General features: G+C 36.1%; 1 protein-coding gene across 15 annotated transcripts in view; it reads right to left on the reverse strand.

Moving 5' to 3' along the window:
- The window catches only part of NRIP1 (nuclear receptor interacting protein 1), a 95,261-nt gene that overhangs the window by 55,277 nt on the left and 18,497 nt on the right, over nt 1–21,487 (reverse strand). For 11 of the 15 annotated variants that reach the window (XR_010318704.1, XR_010318705.1, XR_010318703.1 and 8 more), the window contains exon 2: nt 18,954–19,026. The exons of 1 other annotated variant lie outside the window; for it this stretch is intronic. The gene's annotated coding sequence lies outside the window, so the exon portion shown is untranslated. Of the gene's footprint in view, nt 1–16,971; nt 17,070–18,953; nt 19,027–21,487 lie in introns of all 15 variants that reach the window. 3 more of the 15 variants (XM_064273108.1, XM_064273104.1, XM_064273105.1) reach the window with 2 other exon arrangements.

The following is a 21,487-nucleotide window of genomic DNA, read 5'->3' on the forward strand; positions in this document are numbered from 1 at the left end:
CAGTTCTACTCTGTCCTATAGGTCCCTATGAGTAGGAATCAACTTGACGGCAATGGATTTTTTTGGTTTTATACATTGCTAACGAGTCAGAATTGACTAGAGTGCAAAGAGTTTCTTTATTTTTTTGGTTTTTAACATACACATATACATACAAGTGGTATACAGAAGGAGACAAATATGCTGCAGGGACATTTCTAGTTGGCAGTATAAAGGGAGATTTTGTTTTTGTTTTTTCTTAATATTTTCTACACAATCTAAAATAAACTGTATAAAGTTTACAGTGAGAAAACAATAGGAATAGAACTTTCAGCCAGGAGAACGTTGAATAGAGGTGAGAACAGACATCCTTAGCTTGTCCCTGCATTTTAGAAGGAAAACATTCAGTCTTTCACTATTAATTATGATGTTTGCTATAGGTTTTTGGTTCCCTTCTATACCTAGCATTTTTATCATTTTTTTTTTAAATCACAAATGAGGGCAGGATTTTGTCAACTGAGTTTTCTGCATCTACTGAGATGACGATGTGTTTTTGTTTTTTATTAATGAGGTGGATTAAATTAATTGTTTAAATGACTCTGCTTTTATGGATGCATACCTACAATTAACATCATACATAACTGGGAACATGGCAAGGATGTTTGCTCTCACCAGTTCTATTTAACACTGTACCAAGGTTCTACCCAGTGCAATAAGGCAAGAGGAAAAAAAAAACAAAAAGGCTGGAAAGGAAAATTTAAAACTGTCTTTATTCGTAAGTAACATGATCTCTTGTGGAGATTATTCTAAGCTAACAAAAAAAAATTACTAGAATCAATAAAGTTTAGTAAGACTACAGGATGTAAGATCAATACACAAAAATCAACTACATTTCTGTATACTAACCATAAACAAAAAAAATGAAACCTAAAGTCTATTCACTCACAATAAGTAACAAAAAATAAATGACTTAGAAATAATTGTAACAAAAGACATTCAAAACCTATACACTATAAACTACAAAGCATTGCTGAGAGAAATCAAAGAAGACCTAAATAAACAAAGATAGAATCCATGTCCATGGACTGGAGAATTAAGATGGCAATTTTCCCCGAACTGATCTACAGACTCAACACAATCACTATTAAAATGTCATCTTTTTTTTTTTGGGGGGGGGTAGAAATTGATCCTAAAGTATATATGAAAATGTAAAGGACCTAGAGTGTCCAAAACAATTTTGAAAAATACTAAAGTTGTAAGAGTTAAACTACGTGATTTCAAAACTTACTAGAATGCTACAGTAAGCAAGGCACCTGTATTGGTGTAAATAAAAACAGGCAAATAATGGAATAGACTAGAAAGTCCAGAATAAACGCTCACATGTATAGTCAACTGAGATTCAACACACATGCCAAGGCAAATCAATGAGGAAAGAATGGTCTTTTCAATAAACGGTGCTGGAACAACTACATAACCACACACAAAGACAGACAGATCATTTACCTCACAACATACAAAAATATTAACTTAAAATGGATCACAGTTTGAATTTTAAGAACTATAAAACTTCTAGGAAAAGACATAAGAGAAAATCATGTAACCTTGGGTTACACAAAGATTTCTTAGATATGAAAACAAAAGTGCAATCCATAAAAAAAAAAATGAAAAATTCAACTTCATCAAATTCTTCAAGACATCCCCCAAATAGGAGAAAATATATGCAAATCATAAATGTAATAAAGTGATACCCACTTCCGTCGAGTCGATTCCGATGTTTTTTAATAAAGTGATAGCCAGCATATATTAAAATCCTTAAATCTCAAGAATAAGACAAATAATCCAATTAAAAAATGAGCTGAAGATTTCATTTCATCAAAGAAGGTACATGTTTTGCAAACACATGAAAAGATGCTCATCGTCATTAGCCATTAGAGAAAATTAAAACAGTGAGTACCAGTACACACTCACTAGAACTGCAGTAATTAAAAAAAAAATCAAAAGCTGAGGAGGATATGGAGAAATTGAAACCCATATACACCACTTGTGGGAATGTAAAATGGTAGTGTCACTTTGAACAACATTTTGGCAGTTTCTTAAAAAACTGAACACACACTATACACTTAACATATAACCCAGAAAGTGTACTCTTGAGTATCTATCAAAGAGAAATAAAATAAAAAATATGTCCACATAAAACTTGTATGCAAATGATCATGGCAGCATCTTTCGTAAAAGCCAAACACTACAAACAGCTCAAATACTCATCAACTGGTGAAGGGATAAATGAAATGTAGTAACCATAAAAAGGAATGAACTAATGATTCACGTGGCAAGGATGAACCCCAGAATCATAATCCTTAGTGAAAGAAGCTAGACAGGAAATACTTTATATTGTATGTTTCCATGTATATATAAATTGTTTAGAAAAGCCAGAATTACAGGAAGAGAAAGCAGGTCACCTCTTAGGGCAGGGGGTGGGAGCAGGTATCCACAGAAAATGGGCATGAAAGAACTCTTTAGGGTCATAGTTGCATCTGTATATAAATTGGCTAAAAATCATCAAATTGAACACTTAAATAGGTGAATGTATGGTATGTAAATTATACCTCAATAAAGCTATATGCAAACATATATATACTCCATGCAGAATTATAAATTGCTTTAAAATGAGTCTGATGTAAATAAGTTGCCATTAAAATAATAATTATAAATAAGCATAATGCATTGAAATTACCCTTTGGAGATTACAAAAGTAGACTTTAGATATGCCCATTTACCTAGAATTTATTAAAACATCAAAGGTAATTTTAGGGGCAAAAGCCTGGACATCTGATCTTATTTGCTTTTGAACATGTTTCATATTTATAATACTATCTGAACACGTTTGTTGGCATTCAAGTTATTCATTTCAACTAAATAAGACCACTTTTAAAAAATCAACTGTATATTTACACACCAGTAACAAACTGAAAATAACATTCAAAAAAATCCAATAACAACAAAACATATCTAATAAATAAAACTAACAAAATATAAGTTATACATGGAGAAAATATATTGGAAAACAGTAAAAAAGCCTAAATAAATGGAATGATATACCACGTTCATGATAGAATCATAAAAGCAAGCCTTTGAATCGCTTCCACCCCAGATATACTGAATGAGAATCTACATTTGAACAAGATCCCCTGATGATTCTTATGTATAATAAATTTTGAGAACCACTGCTCCACTAATAAGGAGCCCTGGCGGTACAGTGGTTAAAGCAACGGAGAAAGATGTGGCAGTCTGCTTCCAAAGACGTTTATAGCCTTGGAAACCCTATGGGCTCACTATGAGTAGGAATCAACTCTAGGGCACTGAGTTTGGTTTTCGGGGCTCTACTACAAATTTTTTTTTTTTTTTTTTTTTACTACAGAATATGAGTCGGAATTGACTCCACAGCAACAAGGTTTTTTTTTGTTTGTTTGTTTACTAGTGATTCTCAGAATTGGTCCCTAACCAGTACCATTAGCATGGCCTGGGAACTTGTTAGAAATGCAAATTCTCAGCAGGGGCTCAAACCAAAACAAACAGGCCCCAAGCCCTGCATAAAAGGACAGTTCTCCTCAAATAGAATCCACAGACTTAGTACAATGCCAATCAAAATTCAAAAGGTTTCCTAAGTTGATTCTAAAATGTACATGGACCAGTAAAGGCCCATAACAGAGAAGCCACTGAACCAGAAAAAGAATAAACAGTGGGTGGCTTGCCCCACCAAATACCAAGATTTAGCATATAAAACTCTAATGAGTAAGTTAGCATAGCCCAGGAAAAGACAAACTGATGGAAATTAAAAAGACCATCACACATAAGGAAACACGGTAACTGACAAAAGTTGGATTGCAGATCTCTGAAGAAAGGGGGACAATAAGTGCTGATACAATTGGTTATTCTTTTGGGGGGGAGGGGAACTGCACTGCAATTTCCCTACATGAGAGCAGCCAGCACCGGGTGTCAGTGCTTGGGCAGGGGGAGGAAGGCATCCACAAAAAGGAAGGCTCCTGTGTGTAATGGAAGAGTCCCAGGGGTAAGAAGGGCTTCCAAGTAAAGTGTCTCCAGAACCCAAGTAGAAGGCAATGCAAACGGCAGATTTCTGCAGGGAGACTGATATAGAAAGCCAACAAATTAAGGACCGTGGTAGGTGAGTATCTCACTGTCAGAGAACGAGGTACAAAAAAGGAAAGGGAGAAAACATGATTGAACCCTATGGTGTTAGAATGAAACTGTATGATCAAACAATGACAGGGACACATTCAGAGGACACAGCAGTGAACTTGAAGAGGATCCCACTGGCTAAATCAGGGACAGGAGGAGTATCAAAATAAATAATGATAGTAATGAGTAATAACTCACCAAAAAAACACAGACTCCTGAGTCCATACTGACACTAATTAATTAATTAATTAAAGTTTGATCAGGAAGGGGATATTTACATAGTTTCCAAGTATCTCCACGCAAATAATTATTAGAGAAGGAAGATGAGTTTGTAGCAATTTGTAGTGTAAATTTTTCACAAAATTTTATAAAATTTAGAGTAGACCCAGCAGACACCATCTTAATCAAGTAATTCAAGTGATTATCAATAGTAACTGACTAAAATGAAGTTAACTGGGCACCACAGGATAGGATGAAAAGAGAAGGTGCAGCATCACTTCTGTGATATTCCTGCCACATATCCATAGGCTGCATCTAGTCATGAGGAAACAGCAGAAAAACCAAAATAAAAGAGACATTCTGTAACGTAACTGTTCTGTATGATCTTCATAGTGTCAAGGTCTCAAAAGTCAAACAAAGACTGAGGAACTGTTCCAGACAGAAGGAGACTAAGGAGACGTGACAAGTAAAAATGCAAGACATGATTCTAAACTGGATCCTTTTGCTATAATGGACATTATTGGGATATTTGTCAACTTGAATAAGACCTGAGAATTAGAGGGTACTAACGTATTAATGTTGATTTCCTGATTTTGATGGTTTTACTGTAGTTTATAGGGGAATGTCCTTGTTTCTTTGTAGAAAATTACACACTAGTTTATTCAGAAGTGATAGGACATTAGGTCAAACGGTTTGGGAAAAAAAAAAAAGTCCTCCGCATTGTACTTTTCTGTGTTATTTTAAAATTAAAAAGTATTATAAAAATTAAATGTATTTAATGCATTTTTAAGTATATAAAAGGAACAAAAGACATGAACAAGCATTTCATGAAAGAAAAATACCAGTGGCGAATATTCACGTGAAAAGATGTTCAGCTTCATCAGCAATCAAGGAAAAGCAAATTAAGACCACAACGACGTGCTATTTTGTACCCACTAAATTGGGAAAAGTTAAAAAGTTTTGACAACTCCAAGTTTTAGCAGTATTGTGGTTCAACGGGGGCTTCTGACAGATTACTAGTAGAATGTAAACTGGTCCAAGGACTTTGGAAAACAATCTAGCATTATGTGATATAACTGAACATTCTTTGCCTTTCTACTGTTGCATACATATCCTAGACAAAGTCTTCTACATGTGTACTTCCACGTGTAAACACGTATAAAAGAGAACTGACATCAGCAATGCTTGCAATAGCAAAATACATACTATGTATTACCAATGTATAGATACATCGATAAAATGAACAAATAAACAAACAAGCAAGTAAAAAATCCCAACAACCCAAATGTGCACCAACAAGAGAATGAATATACTCACACAATATAATATTACCCAGCAGTGAAAGTAAATGAACTATAACTAAATACAGAGCCCTGGTAGCAGACTGGTTAAGCGCTCGGCTGCTAATCAAAAGGTCAGCAGTCTGAATCCACCAGCTGCTCCTTGGGAATATATGGGGGCAGTTCTACTATGTCCTATAGAATTGCTATGAGTCAGAATCGACTCGATGGCAAAAAGTTTGCTTAAAACTACATAAACCCAAAAACCCAAATCCACTGCCGTCGAGTCGATTCCGACTCATAGCGACCATATAGGACAGAGTAGAATTGCTCCATAGAGTTTCCAAGGAGTGTCTGGCAGATTCGAACTGCTGACCTCTTGGTTAGCAGCCATAGCACTTAGCCACTACGCCACCAGAGTTTCCTATAGCTCTTCAACACTGTGCCACCAGGGCCCGGAGGTACAGTGGTACAGTGTTGAAGAGCTCTGCTGCTAACCAAAAGGTCGGCAGTTCAAATCTACCAGCTACTCCTTGGAAACCCTATGGGGCAGCTCTACTTTGTCCTATAGGGTCACTATAAGTCAGAATCAACTCAATGGCGATAGGTTTTTTTGTTTAAGTATTTACACAAATGAGTTGAAAATGTTTGTCCACATAAAAACCTGTGCACAAATGTTTATAGGAGCTTTATTCATAATCGCCAAACATTATGCCCACCAGATTTCTTTTAAGAGGTGAATGGATAAACTGTGGTACATCCACACAATGGATTATTACTCAGCAATAAAAAGAAATGAGCTATCAAGCTACCAAAAGACATGAAGAAAACTTAAATGTATATTACTAAGTGAAAGAAGCAAGTATGAAAAAGCTGCATGTTGCATGATTCAAATTACATGATGTTCTGGAAAAAGCACAACATAGAGACAGTAAGAAAATCACTGGTTGCCAGAGGTTTGAGATAAGGGAGAGGGATGAACAGGTAGAGCACAGGGCAATGAAACTATTCTGTGTGATGATGTATTGGAGGATACATGACATTATACACTTGTCCAACCCCACAGGACTGTACAACCCAAAGAGTGAACCCTAGTGTAAACTATGGACTTTAGTTAATAATAATATATCAATACCGGTTCATCAATTTTAACAAATGTACTACACGAGTCCAAAATGTTAATAATAGGAGAAACTGCAATGAGGAGGAGGGTATACAGGAACTCTGCACTTTCTGCACAGTTTTTCTTAAGCTTAAAACTCCTCTAAAAAATAAACTCTATTAAAAATAAAAAGCAAATCTCAGAAGACTATACACAGAATGACATCAATTTTTATAAAACTAAACAAAATTAAACTAAAAAATAAAACAATATGTTATTTAGGGATATACACGTGATAAAGCCAGTATTAATAAAAAGCAAGTAAATGATTAACATGAAATTGAAGGGGTGGTTGGGGGTGGGGAGAGGCAAAACCACAGGAGCTCACAGGACCTCATGTACCTGAGACCAGAAGAGCTAAATGGTGCCCGACTACGAACCAATGACCTTTCTGAGCAGGATCATAATACGTGGTCCCAGAGGGAAATGTAGAACGAAAATCAAATTCTTAAAAAAAAGTCAGACTAACTGGACCAGTTGAGACCAGAGGACTCCCTGAGACTACTACCCTGACCAAAAAAACCAAACCCATTGTCATCAAGTTGATTCTAACTCATAGTGGCCCTATAGGACAGGGCAGAACTGCCCCATAGGGCTTCCAAGGAGCACCTGGTGGATTCGAACTGTTGACCTTTTGGTTGGTAGCTGAGCTTTTTAACCACTGCACCACCAGGGGTCCAACATTAACTACAGGCTGCACAATACTGAGGAAGTCAGGGTGGGAGAAGATAACCAATTTTTTAATAACACGTACTCTTTCGAAGGATCACTGCATCATGTAACAGTGGAAACAGACTTTTTTATAAAGCTAAATCCATACCATTGGCCCTTACAGTAAATCTCTCTTTTTATGTACATTTTATACAAGATTTGAGGCTTCAACTACAAGGTATAAATAAGAATGAGAATAAATGTTAAATATGCAATTTTTGAAACTAGACTTAGTCTAATATGTGCTAAATAAATGTTCAGTGTTTAAATGTTTCATTGAATATTTTAAAATTACTGCAGCAGTTTCACTGTATTTGCTCAATGGAACTAAAATGTCCCTTCCCCCATTTAGCATTTTATTTCTCCATTTCCTATTCTCTCTTTACTGTTATTATTATTTTTTTTTAATTTGTATTCCTTTTCTTTCACCTCTTCCCTATGGGCATTTCCCTTTTACCCAAACTTTTTTAATCTTTATATTCTTTTAAAAGCCATTTTCTTTTCCGAGTAGCCAACGTCATCCTCTTTAAGAATATATACTGTTCCATCTTTGAGAAATGCTTATTTAAAATCCTCATTTGGATATTTACTAGCATCTCAAATACAACATGTTCAGAACTGAGTCCCTGCTCTTCCTGCAATCCTCCCAATCTCAGATAGTAACTCCACTCTTTGAATTACCCAAAGTCAACGATCAGTAAGTAAGAGGTGAGTTAGGAGTTTCACCTAGATTATCTGGTCTTATTCCAAACCACAAAGCACAGCATCTCCATCTTTGTCAACTTTAACCCATTTGCCTACAAACAGTGCTTGGACTCAGACATGGTTTCCAAAAATTTCTCAAGAAGCTTCAAATATATTTCTAAACACTAATAATGACTTTCAATATGGAATGCAAGTTTAAAAAAAAAAACTATTTGGTGGGTTTATTCCCAGTTATTAAGAATAGTTTATATTAACTGGATGGCAAGTTATTGATAATAAGATAAGGCATTGTGCTGTCTGTCAGATATTATCTCATTTCACCATTATTTAGAAAATAGATGTCACCCCAATTTACAGATAAAGAAATTAAGGCTCAGAGAAGCTAAGTGACTTTCCCAAGGTCATTCAGTAAGTTAGAGGTAGATTCAGGATTCAAACCCAGGTCAGTGTGCTTCTATAACATACTCCCCAAACCACTTCCCGATAAAGCCTCCACAGCGTCCGAGGAATTGCTTTGGTCAACCAGTCTCCCGATAATTTCATGAAAGACTAATAGTCTATTTTTAAATCACTGGTCAAATTTTCTGTGGCCAATAGCTATGCTGAAAACACAAATACAATTACTAAATCCTTGCAACTCCTACTAGCCTTTTTTTTTTTTTTTTTTAATACATCCTCTCCTACGGTTGACTAGTTTCTCAGCAATTTTTAGTCACCAAGTACAACGATTCTGTTACCACCATGTTTGTTGTTAGCTGCAGCGGAGTCGGCCCGCGATACACGGTGACCCCGTGCACGATGGAACAAAATATTGGCTGGTCCTGCACCGTCCCCATAAGCGGCTGCACATCGGACCATTGTAATCCATAGACTTTTCAACGGCTGATTTTCAGAATTGGATTGTCAGGCCATTCTTCTACTACCCCGCATCTGCCGGTGTTTTGTGCCATTAAGTCGATTCTGACTCAGAGCAACTATAGAGGACAGAGAAGAGTTGCCCCTGAATCTTCTCTGCTGGCTTAAGGCCTGTTAAAACTTTTTGCAGGGAAAGCTCTAGGACTTTTATGAGTCTCAAGGAGCTGAGGAAATGTTGATACTTTAAAATAAATCTTGACCCAGTAAGAACTGGCACTAGGCCTTTTATTTTCTTGCAGTCAGCAAAACTACAAAACTTATAAAAATTCAAATAGTAGTTAAGGGCATGCATTTGGAAGTAGAGTGCCTTATGTGGTGAGTCACTTCACAAAATCATACTTTCTACCAAAAACTTTTTTTAACCTGGATGTGTGGGTTTAAGTATTACTGGCAGAAATCACTTTTAAAACCTGTAACTGCTATGCAACGAAAGGAAAAGCAAGTCCATGTGGGGCTTTACTAATTGTTTTCTCCGAAAACTGTCTTCCCTGGCGGGGGGGTGAGGGGGGATGAGTATTATTACTGACACCTATGCACCACATGGAAACCCTGGTGGCGTAGTGGCTAAGTGCTACGGCTGTTAACCAAGAGGTCAGCAGTTCGAATTTGCCAGGCGCTCCTTGGAAACTCTACAGGGCAGTTCTACTCTGTCCTATAGGGTCGCTATAAGCCGGCATCGACTTGACGGCAGTGGGTTTGCTTTTTTTTTTTTTGGATTATGCACCACATAACTTTACAGTTCAAACAAATTCAGAAGCTGCTGTTTCTAACCCTGTCCTAATCTGGATCTCTGAAAAATTGAAATGAAGGCCACTTTAATCACCCAACAACAAATAAGAAAGTGTGTCTGTTGGGGAAAAAGGGGTTACAGAAGAGCAAAGAAATGGTTCAACAGGTGGCAGATGTTAACTGGTTCAAACTTCACAAGAATTCAGAAGCATGAACCAGGGTTGTGAGAACTCGGAAAGGGGAGTAGAAAGAAAGAAAAATGGAAAATGTGTGGAAGAGGTCCTCGGGTAGATGTGCTACTGAGTAAAACAATGGTCATCCAAAAGTCTATTTGATTTCCTTGGAAAAATACATTCAAATTAACAATATTGCCAACAATATTGTAACACATTAACATTCTAGAACGTTACACCAGTGAAAAGGCACTTTAAAGATTTCTTCACCTGTTTCTCATAATATTCTTAGGAGGTAGGTTGCATCCTCATTTTACAGATGGGCAACTGAGGTATAGATTAAGTGATTTGCTAACAGAGTATACGGAGACCCAGGGCTCATATATAAATCTTACGATTCTAAGACCAGCATTTTCCACTCTATATATTGAACTGGCAATAATGATGGCTGCTCTTAGTGTCTACACAAGTGATAAAGTACATTTGGGGTTGCAATTTGTCTTTAAGTACAAATTAAAACAACTAATTCTGCCTTGTCTCAGACAAACACAAAACCCTTCTATCTTTAATAAATGTTCTCTTTTAAAATACAAGCTTAGAAGCTAAGGACTACTGATCATGTAACAAGCCTATCTGAAGCAAGTCTAACTCCTTGTAATAGTTTTAAACAGTTCACATATATTCCTTTCAATTCTGGTGTTGAAAGAAAGCATTTTACTTTAATGTAAAATGGTAATCTCCATTTTACATTCAAGTAACCAAGATGAAGGCAAGATAAACTGTAAAATGCTTAAAAGCTAAGCAAATCGCATTCTACGGTCACCAGACTAGGATTAAATGGTATGTGACTTTCCAATAAATACTATAATTATGTTTTCCTGTCCTTAACAAAAACTCATGGGAGTACTTAAATAAGATAAAAACCTTACCCATTTTTTATTTCTTGAATATTATTGTGAAAAATTAGCATTAATTTGGTCAAGCACCAATATTAATACAAATTGCACATTACTTTCAATACATTTGTCAAAGTTAACATTAATAACATTCACTCTCAGGTTATATCCATTCCTAATAGAATAAACATTTAAGCTTTCTTTTGTAATTTTCATCTGTAATATAAAGGCAAAAGATCAATTTCTTAGTCAATATTTAAAAAAAAAAAGGCTAAATATTTTCTAATCTTTATGCCCTAGGTGATAAAATAAGGACTCTGTTCATTGCTTAAATACAACTGGGTAGCCTATAGGAAACCCTGGTGATGTAGTGGTTCAGAGCTATCAGTTCAAATCTACCAGGCACTCCTTGGAAACCCTGTGGGGCAGTTCTACTCTGTCCTATAGGGTCACTATGAGTCGGAGTCTACTAGATGGCAAGGGGTTTCGTTTTGTGGGTTAGCCTATAAGGTTAGTTTCCCAAACCTATTAGCAAAAGAATGCTCTCTAAATTGTCTATCATAAAAAAAAATATATATATATATATCATAGTTGGTTATAATTAAGGAAAATTTAGAAATAAATTCAGTCTCTTTTACCACTTGGTGTCACCAATATCTGAGCATTTAAAGATGTAAGATTATAACAAGTCCCCATTTTTAGGACATACCCTATGTGTGATGATAACAGTAGTCATCTTTGTTTACCAGCTGAAACTACTTTCCTCTCTGAACCGAACCATCTCTTACTGTGAATCAATTTATAGCCACCATTCACAGGTACAAGGAGCCCCGGTGGCACAGTTGTTAAGAGCTAAAGCTACTAACCACAACGTCAGCAATTTGAGTCCACCAGCCACTCCCTGGAAACCCCAAAGGGCAGTCCTACTCTGGTCTATAGGATTGTTATGAGTCAGACCGACTTGATGGCAAGAGGTTTGGTATTGGCTATCCATATATACATGATCCCCAAAATATGATTATAAAAGAAAAATAAATCTCTGAAAGTCAGAAACTTATTCTATTCCTAAGTCCTGTCCTTAGCACCCCATTCAAACCAAAATGTTTCCGTCATCCCAAATTCAGTCCCAGTTAGTCCTTCACTAGCCAGATAAACCATTTCATTTTAAATATTTCCAGGTAATAGAATCGGCAGGGATGGAGCCACTTTAAGAAGTTTATGGAAATCTGTGAAGTGCCCTTCAAAAAATGAATTTTATCACAATTTAATTAAATATGAAGAATTAAGGATCAATTTTGGCAAGTTAACAAAACTTTTAAAGACATTCAGCTTTAAAAACATTTGTATTCCAAACAGGTAATTTACTACTTTCACCAAAGACATCTGTATTTTCCTTCTTGGTCCAGGCGAAGAGTAAAAAAGGCACTCTGTGGCAGACACTCAGCTAGGAGATTTCAAGGTCTTAAATTAGAGCTAAATCAATCTGGCTTATTATTCAGGTGAGGAACAGTAAAAAAGCATTCTATTTCGTTAGACTAAGCCAAAGAAATGCATATACTGAAAAAAACAGAGCTTGGATATGACTACAAATAATTGTATCACACCTTGGAACCTGCAAATTTCTAACACATATGCTGTAATTTCACCTTCACAAAAAAAGTCATGGAAAAAATTGAGTCACAGGAAGTTTCTAACTTGGGTAACACAATACAGCATGAATTTTTATTCTTGTTTTGATTGTTTCTAAATCTTTAAAAAGGTACCAAGATACACTCAGGCGTTTTTTGTTTGCTTCATCAACACTCTGATTTATCACTGTGTGTGAGGCACCAAGCTAGGGCCTTTGTAAATCACAAATCTATAAAAGATAAGGTTAATTAGCGGTTTACAATCCTGTTAAAACTTTGTAAAATAAAGGCAGTGCGAATGGAACGCCACCAACTGCTACAGGAGGCTGCAGGAGAGCAGGCATTCCTTTCTGTCAAAACCAAAAAAACCAAACCCAGTGCCGTGGAGTCCATTCCGACTCATAGCAACTCATCAGGGATCCCATAAATCACAGGACAGACAGCATTTTGGTAAAAGAAAACAAGCGGGATCGGAAGACATCTGAGACGAAGATGGCAAAAATCTGATGGCAGAATAAGAAATGTGCAGTTACCAAGCAGGAGGTTGGGACAAATGGAATATGATGCTGGAGTAAGCAGGAGCCAAACAGAAATAGGACTTGACCTTTTATCCTGGAGGCAAAGGTCTTTGTTCAGGGTAGTGATACTTTCTTTATAAAGTTTTATTTTGCTATAATACGTGGAATGTATTGGGCAGTAAAAACTAAAAGGCAAAAGACCAGTTAGAAAGTTACCACAGTAACTGCCTAATATCCATGAAGTACTAAAAGTATGAATTTCAGAGATGACAGTAGAAAGAGGAAAACAGGCAAAAACTACTAATTCTTCCTTTTGTAATAAAAATGATTACTGATACAGTCATATATATGGTTGTCTGCAATCATATGCTGAATATGTAAAGCCATAGTAGGAAATTAAAGACTTGCAAGTAGACTTTCGGTAAAGACTTGGCTTAAAGTCAGTACTACAAAGTTATCTATTCTATAATGGAAGAAACATCTATAGTATCCCCTTTTGAATTAATTCTAGGGTAGCATATACCATCTCTTAATATGTCTTTGGCTATACTTTGTACAATTTTTAAAACTTTATAGATGAATTGAAGGTATAAATTTTCAAAAACGACAATTAGAAAGATGAAAGATAATCCGTACTTTATAGAGATGGCTTAAAAAATGATCAAGATCTGCCCGATCCATACAAATTTGAAGGTACAAAAATACAATGGACAGAAGATATCTTATAAATGCACCTTTCAAATTCATTATCAACATTATTTGACGACCCAAACGGAAACACACACACATATATATATATATACCTAAAAGATAAACTGCCTGACCATATGATAAACTCTATTTTTGAATCTTCATTTACATATTACCTTTCAAAAGGTTTTGATGAATAAACTACTTTCAACTTATTCAGGTTATCAAATGTATTTTTATACTTACACGTGAAACTTTTTAGTTTCTCTTCCTTTAAATGTTCCCCACCTCAGAAAAAGCCCATTAAAGCAGTTTCAGGAATAAAAAAAGTGTCCTCTGTGCAGCCCATAAAAGTTTAGTCCACAAATACATATGAGCTTCTTCGAGACATCTAGCACTATTCTAGGTTCTTCAGATATATTAGTGATGAATTCAATGGAAAAAAGATTCCTGTCCTCAAGGGATTTTACTTTAGCAGGGGGAAAAAAAACAACAATCAATATTTTACAAATTTAAATTTCAGTATTTTAAAGGTGTTAAGTGCTTGGAAAAAGAGAGCAGAGCACCACAAAGGAAAGAAGATAGGGAGAGAGTTTTCAACTCTGAACAGAGATCAGCAGGCTAGACTTCACTGAGAAGATGCCGTGACTTGTCAGCTAGTGGAAGGACTTTAGTTTTCCTTCAAGTGAGATGGACAGCCACTGGAGGGTGCTGAGTAGAGGGATGGTTATATTTTTGTCTGTCTGTGTTAACAGCCAATAACATGTACTATTAGAACAAAGTGTCAAAAAGTATAGTTGGTATCATTTAAGAGGGAAGGGTATTACTATCAAAAATGTTGTGTGGGAGGCGGATGGATGCAGAGGCGGCTACAAAACAACTACCTCAGATCTGGGACCCATAATAATACCTAAATGTCTGTATATCAAGTATTGTTTGAAGTGCTTTACTCCTCACAACAACCCACCGAGCGACCAAGGCGACCAAGACCCAAGACGACAGTAGCGCCTTTTCCACATTCCGAATTCTGAATATCAAAAAGCTTTAAAAAATAATTTGGTGGCAAAATCTGACCCAAACTCACATGAGACAATCTATAATCTTAATTCATCTCACTTAGCAAATACGTATGTGAAGAAACACTAACCCACAAAATCCACGTAACCTTTAACTATTATAGTTAATAAAAAACAACGCATTTCTTTATCTATAAACTTTTTTTAAAAACTGTCCCATTTTTCTTAGAAGATAGTGGAGTTACTATCCATGCTTTACAAAAAAAGGAAGAAAGAAAAAAAAGTACAATTCTACCCACAGTAAGATGGAAGATGAGAAACTGTTGCTACAGATTTTGGTTTTACAGTTTTAAAATACGTATTTTTCATAAAACATGGCCCCTAGACACAAGCTAATTGCTTTAGGTGGTGTCCAACAAAAGAAAAGTGTTATTTATTTCAAGACTGAAGGAGTAACAGGCTGTTTGAGACCTTCTGAAAGGCTGTATATCAGCATCCAACACGGTATCTTTCTGTAGTGTTTTTTAACAAATTATTTTAACTAGACACAAATTTGACTAAACCCTGGTGGTGTGTGGTTAAGTGCTACGGCTCTTAACCAAGAGTTCGAATCCACCAGGCGCTCCTTGGAAACTCTATGGAGCAGTACTACTCTGTCCAATAGGGTCACTATGAGTCGGAATCAACTCGATGGCACTGAGTTTTTTTTTTTTTTTTTTTGACTGTCATTTCAAATCCAAGATGTAGCTCTATAGCTGCACTGTCCAGTACCATAGGCACTAGACTCAAGATACCTGTGGTACTGAGCTCTTGACAGGCAGCTAGTCTGAACTGAGACATGCTGCAGGTGAACATACACACCAGATTCAAAAGCTTAGTACGAGAAGAAGATTGTAAAATATCTCATAATTTTATACCAATTATGTATTGAAATGATAATATTTTGAGTATACTGGGCTAAATAAAATATATTATTAATGTCTCCTTTTTTTTTTTTTTTTTTACTTTTTTAATGTGGCTACTAGAAAACTGGAAATGATATGTGTAGCTTACATTATACTTCTACTGGATAGCACTGCTCTATATAGTAAAGACTCAAAAATAATACAAAATTTCTCAATTATATTCTAGAATGAATCATTTTACTTTAAATCACCAAACAGATTGATAGAAACACAGATAGAGTCACTGGCAAGCAGCATTTATCAAAAATGCTCAAATAGGTTTTTTTGTAAACTAGAGTATTATTTTAGATATTTAAGAAAGGGTACTCATCCAAGTATTCAATAAGAAAAAAAAAAAACTCCATTATATAAAATATTTGATTTTTTTCAAAATCTATTTTCAGTATTTCTAAAGTCATAAATATGTATAGGAGGGTTTCATGTCTTATTTTCCTTCAACAGGGTTAGGACAGATCTAAGTTTTGTGGCACAATGTATTTCACATATTTTTAATATGTATTAAAATGGTATTAGAAAACAGGCAACTTATTTTTTAATAGAGGGAAAATTTTATAACTCTTCAAAACAAATTAAAGAGTTTGCGCTGACTGACATTTACTAAGTACTTTTAAAAGCACTCCAGTATCTACCACACTAAAGCTGAACCTATGCACACCCTACAGCTCAGGAGTTCCACCCCTATATACGGTCATCGGAAATAAGTGTTCATTTCTACAAAGAACATTCACAGCAGCATCATTTGTAGTCCCAAACTGGAAAGATAATAAATCTCCGTTTGTAGTAGAATGGATAAATAAATGGTAGTGGTACAAATGGTTAACATGCTCCGCTGCTAACCAAAAGGTCTGAGGTTCAAGTCCACCCAGGGGTACCTTAGAAGAAGGCTTCAGGATTTCCTTCTAAAAAGTCAGCCATTGAACATCCTATGGAACAGAGCTCTACTGTGACACACATCGGATCGCCAGGAGTGGAAACCAACTCAATGGCAACTGTTTTTTCTGGTTAAATCATACAATGGAATATATATAGATGGATTGGGGGGAGGGCAGATACATACAACATGAATGGCACTCACAGACGTAATTCTGATAAAAAATATTAGACAAAAAAGAATTCATACTATATGATTCCATTTTTATAAAGTTCAAAACAAGGCAAAACTAGTCTATGGTAAAAGATGGCAAAATTTACCTTCTGGCAAATGAGCCTTCTGGGATGGAGTATGAGTTACACGGCGTGCACTTACATAAGAAATCATTGAGCTAGCACTTAACAGCTCCTGCTTGACCCTACAAAAGTTATACTTTAGCAAAAAGATTTTTAAAAAATGAGTAACTTTTTTAAAGGCTATACCAACGAACCGCTTGCCAACCTCGACATCACGTATGTTAGAGTGTAACTTTGCCCCCAAGGTTCTCGATGGCTGTTTCTTCTGAAGTAGGTTACCAGGCCTTTCTTCCGCAGAGCTTCTGGGTGGACTGACCACCACCCTTTCAGTTCGCAGTAAGTGCATTAACAGTTTACACCAACCAGAGACTCCACAGGGCTATACACACTATAATTTATTTTCAAAAGAATTACTTAAAACCAATTCCTATTATCGATTTACAAGAGAATTTATCTACTTAATCCTTCAACTAAACAATTTCTTTGCAGTTTCTTTTTAATAAAAAAATTTTAATTCAGTTTTAGTATATATTCGGAATTTTGTGATTACACGATCAACTTTCATAAGTAGACAATTCAAAATGGTTTTAAAAAGTAATATTCTTTACAACTAAGCTTGAATGTTTATTTCTTCAAATATTTAACTGCAATAGTAATTATCTGCAATTAGAAAACATAACATTAAATTCCACAAAATTTGGAAAATCTGATCATATAATTTATTTAACTAATGAAGTACAGTAAAAATTTCGTATTTGGAGGTTCATTTACAATTTCTTTTACAGTCCTAATGTGCATATTTAAATTTTTCATTTGCCTTCCTCTTCTCATAACTGACAGGAGCAGAGGAAGAAACGCTGCTTTGCCAATAGTGAATGGCTGTAAACATCAAGAGAGGAGGTTCTATTTCAAAAGTGCAATATAAAGCGCTATGGAACATAAATGACAACATTCATCCAATCCTACAGATTCATACTCCTCAACAAGTGATTACTGAAGATAATTTTAAAAAGTAACCTTTGCACTATTTCACATGAACACTTATCACAAACATCCAGTTAATAAAGTAAATGTGTATTCAAAGAAGTTGCCCTGCTCACTATAACCCTAAAAAAAAAAACCTCATTATTTGTTAAAACATATTTATGTGCCCATCCTTCATGTTTCTATTCCAAGTCAGACAGCTGGCAAAAGTTTTTAAAAAAGAAAACACAAGACGTAGGAAAGGTATAAAATTGGATACCGAGAAGGAAATCTGGTATATGACTGAAGGGGACTTTAGATAAATCGGATGGCATATCTCCACATAGGGCTTGGGGGTTCAGAAGACAAAAGCACATAATAAGTAAGATTCTTGACCAATGATGATCTTAACGTGTTTGCTTCCCAGTAATACATCACATGTCCTCAGATTCTGGGTCTACAAGCAAATGAATTAGTTTTCAACATTAACCTAATCACACTTGGTAACACAGAGAGGGAAGGTAGCAGATGGACATTCAGACGCAGTACCAGGCGGCCTAGTTGTCTATGTCTGCGGACGCTCATGAAAGACTGATGGAAACACCAACCACAGTTCATTCCTACGCTAGAAGGTAGAGCTGGCAGAGGCACGAAGGACTTTAAGCTGCCTGAATGATTAATATGTACTTTGCACTGCCTTACCTATACAGGACTTTTTTATATCTTTTTTTTTTAATCAAAACATTCTTTACAATAGTTCTATAATGAAAAGGTGAAATGTAAATACCTAAAACGTTTAAAATAAGCAAAAGTGGTTAGAGCTAAACCAAATAATTTTTTTCTCTCTTACATAAAATTCAGAATTTACCAACACTAAAACTGATTCCTCTCCTCTGTGACAAGTGTCAAACAACGAGCTTATCAGTATCTGAAAGAAGAATTCAACAACAAAATCTGACATAGTATTCTTACTTTTCCTGTAACTGGAAAGGCTTGGCTATGTTTTAAAAAAAAAATGGAGCAATGAGACAAAAATACAATACCTTCTGGATGTTTTTCTCCAAAATGTTTTTTTTAAGAACAGAGTTCTGAAATAGCTCACAATCCAAATACTTCCTGAAAATTAAGAGAAATAAGTGTTACTTCAAGTACATCTGACCTGAAAGAATTTCAATAGTATGATTTACAACAGAATTTTAACTAAAATAAACAATCTCTTAAAAACAAACAAAAAAAGATATTGCCAGGTGAGACATCTCAATTATACAAGATTTCCTTAAACATAGTTTCTGAGCACATCTGATGAAACAACCTGCACTACAAAATTATTTACCGAAATACACTACCTATTCACCCTGTAAAGCCGATCACTTATTCTCAAGGCTGTGCAAAGTTAATGTCATAATAAAAAAAAAAAATTTAGATCAAGGATTTTAGGAGAAAAAGTATTAAAATTATATGATAGCCATCAGAGTTTCAAATACCTCATTCTTCTCATTCTTCTGGACAAGTAGAAATAGAAAATCTTAAACTCAGAACCACCCTAGATTTAGAAAGACACTGACATACGGGAAAGTTTACTCCTTCAGTAATAAAAAAGTGGGCGAGAGAATTTTTGCCCAGCAGGAGATACAGCCTACAGTGTAACACCTTCTTTTGGGGAGGCAGGGGCTGAGGGAACTACATGTGAACAGGCCAATGGACAGTGAAGGGAGCTGGCAACAAGGAGCATACGATTCAAACGCCCCGATTCCACTATCGCAGTATTTGTACCAGCCACTGCACTTATATCTATCTGGTTTACACTTCTAGAATTCTCAAACCCTGTCCCGTTATCCCACAGTCAGTTCTCACAGCTTACAGCATTGCCCAAAAAATAAATCCAAACCTGGAACTCTAACTTCCCAAAAATAATGTAGGTTTTTTTTTTTTTTTTTTTTTTCACTATCACTGCGTTACCAGGGCCCTTCAGTTTCCTTAAAGCCATATGCAGGTACTTCATCTCTTTGAGCAATTCCTCCTTAATGTTCCTGTGAAGCAGGCTCTTTGACCACTGTGCATCTAGGTCACTTTCTCAGTCTCTGGTTTGTTATTATCCCTGTGACCCTGCGCCCCTCCTTCATCTTTGAATCCCCCAACGCCTAGCATCATGCACGGTGTATAACTCATGCTCAGGAAATGTCTGCTACATGAATCAGTGGATCTTAGGACTTTCACAAATTTATATACCATGCTGAAGTAAAAAAAAATAACACTATAGATGGAAAACCCAGTGCTGTTGAGTCAATTCTGACTCATATCATAGGGACCCTATAGGCCAGAGTAGAAAGAAGGTAGTTATTAGGAGCCAGCTATGAAGAATACTTCCTTACTTCTCTCTCTCTCTCCCTCCCCACCTTTCTCTCTTTTGCTTCCCTCCTCTCTTACCTATGTCAGCACTATCCCAACCTCCACACACAATCAGCCTGGCTGGGTGGCAGGTCTCCCTTCTGGCCAGGTAAGTTGGGGCTCACGTACTGCTGTCTGAGGTCCTGCACCAACATGGTAACTGAACATCGATAAAATCCCTTAAGCACTTAAAAGGAGCCTGGGGGCGCAGTGGTTAAGCGCTGCTAACCAAAAGGTTAGTGGTTTGAGCCCCTCAGCTGCTCCATGGGAGAAGGATGTGGCAGTCTGCTTCTGTAAAGATTTACAGCCTTGGAAATCCTATGGGGCAGTGCTATTCTGTCCTGTAGGGTCACTATGAGTTGGAATCAACTCCATGGCCATGGGTTTTTAGTGGTTTTTTTTTTTTTTTGGTTTAAGCACACGAACGAGTAGCTACCCTATATCAGCAGCAGGGACTGTCACCTACTTATGTAAGTCAGAGGTACCTAGAATTATAGCTAAGGCAGAACGTTCCCAAGATTCTAGAAGAAGACAGAAGGCATCTCCTTAAAACAGAGATTAAAACTATTGGGGCGGGGGGGGGGGGGGGCGGGAAACTTGAAGCAGACCTCCTTGTGATTAAAAATATACACACACACACACAATTTTCTATTAGAAGAGTACTTTTTCAGCAACTAAATAAAAACATTACCAAATAATCTTATGTAATACACGTTAACCTTACTTTGACCTTCCTCATAAAGCAAGCAAGCCTCTCCATCCAATAAGGTTCCATCTGAACTATGTACGATGATAAAGCAATACCTTAATTGCATTCATTTACATGACTTTGAAACTATTCCGGGCTGAAGTCACTGACTGCAAGGTCACAGAATACAAAAAAGTAGAATATAGACATTCTAAGGAGGGATGACCCACTCAGACAATGTGACTATACCCTCTCCCTGCGTCATGAGGAGAATCCAAATGCTGAATGCAACCAACAGGTGCAGAAATCTCAACGTGAAACACAGCATGACCACACACACAAACACACACACACAGATTTTAAATGTATATAGTATAGTAAGAGTATACCTTTGAATAAGTTCATCGCATATTATGGCTTTCCTACTAAAATTAATCTCCATGAACAGAGGCAAAAACAAAATTATTTTATGTCCAAACAAGCATTTAAAAATCGAAACAC

This window comes from Loxodonta africana, chromosome 20 (assembly GCF_030014295.1).
Source record: "Loxodonta africana isolate mLoxAfr1 chromosome 20, mLoxAfr1.hap2, whole genome shotgun sequence".
Lineage (NCBI taxonomy): Eukaryota > Metazoa > Chordata > Mammalia > Proboscidea > Elephantidae > Loxodonta > Loxodonta africana.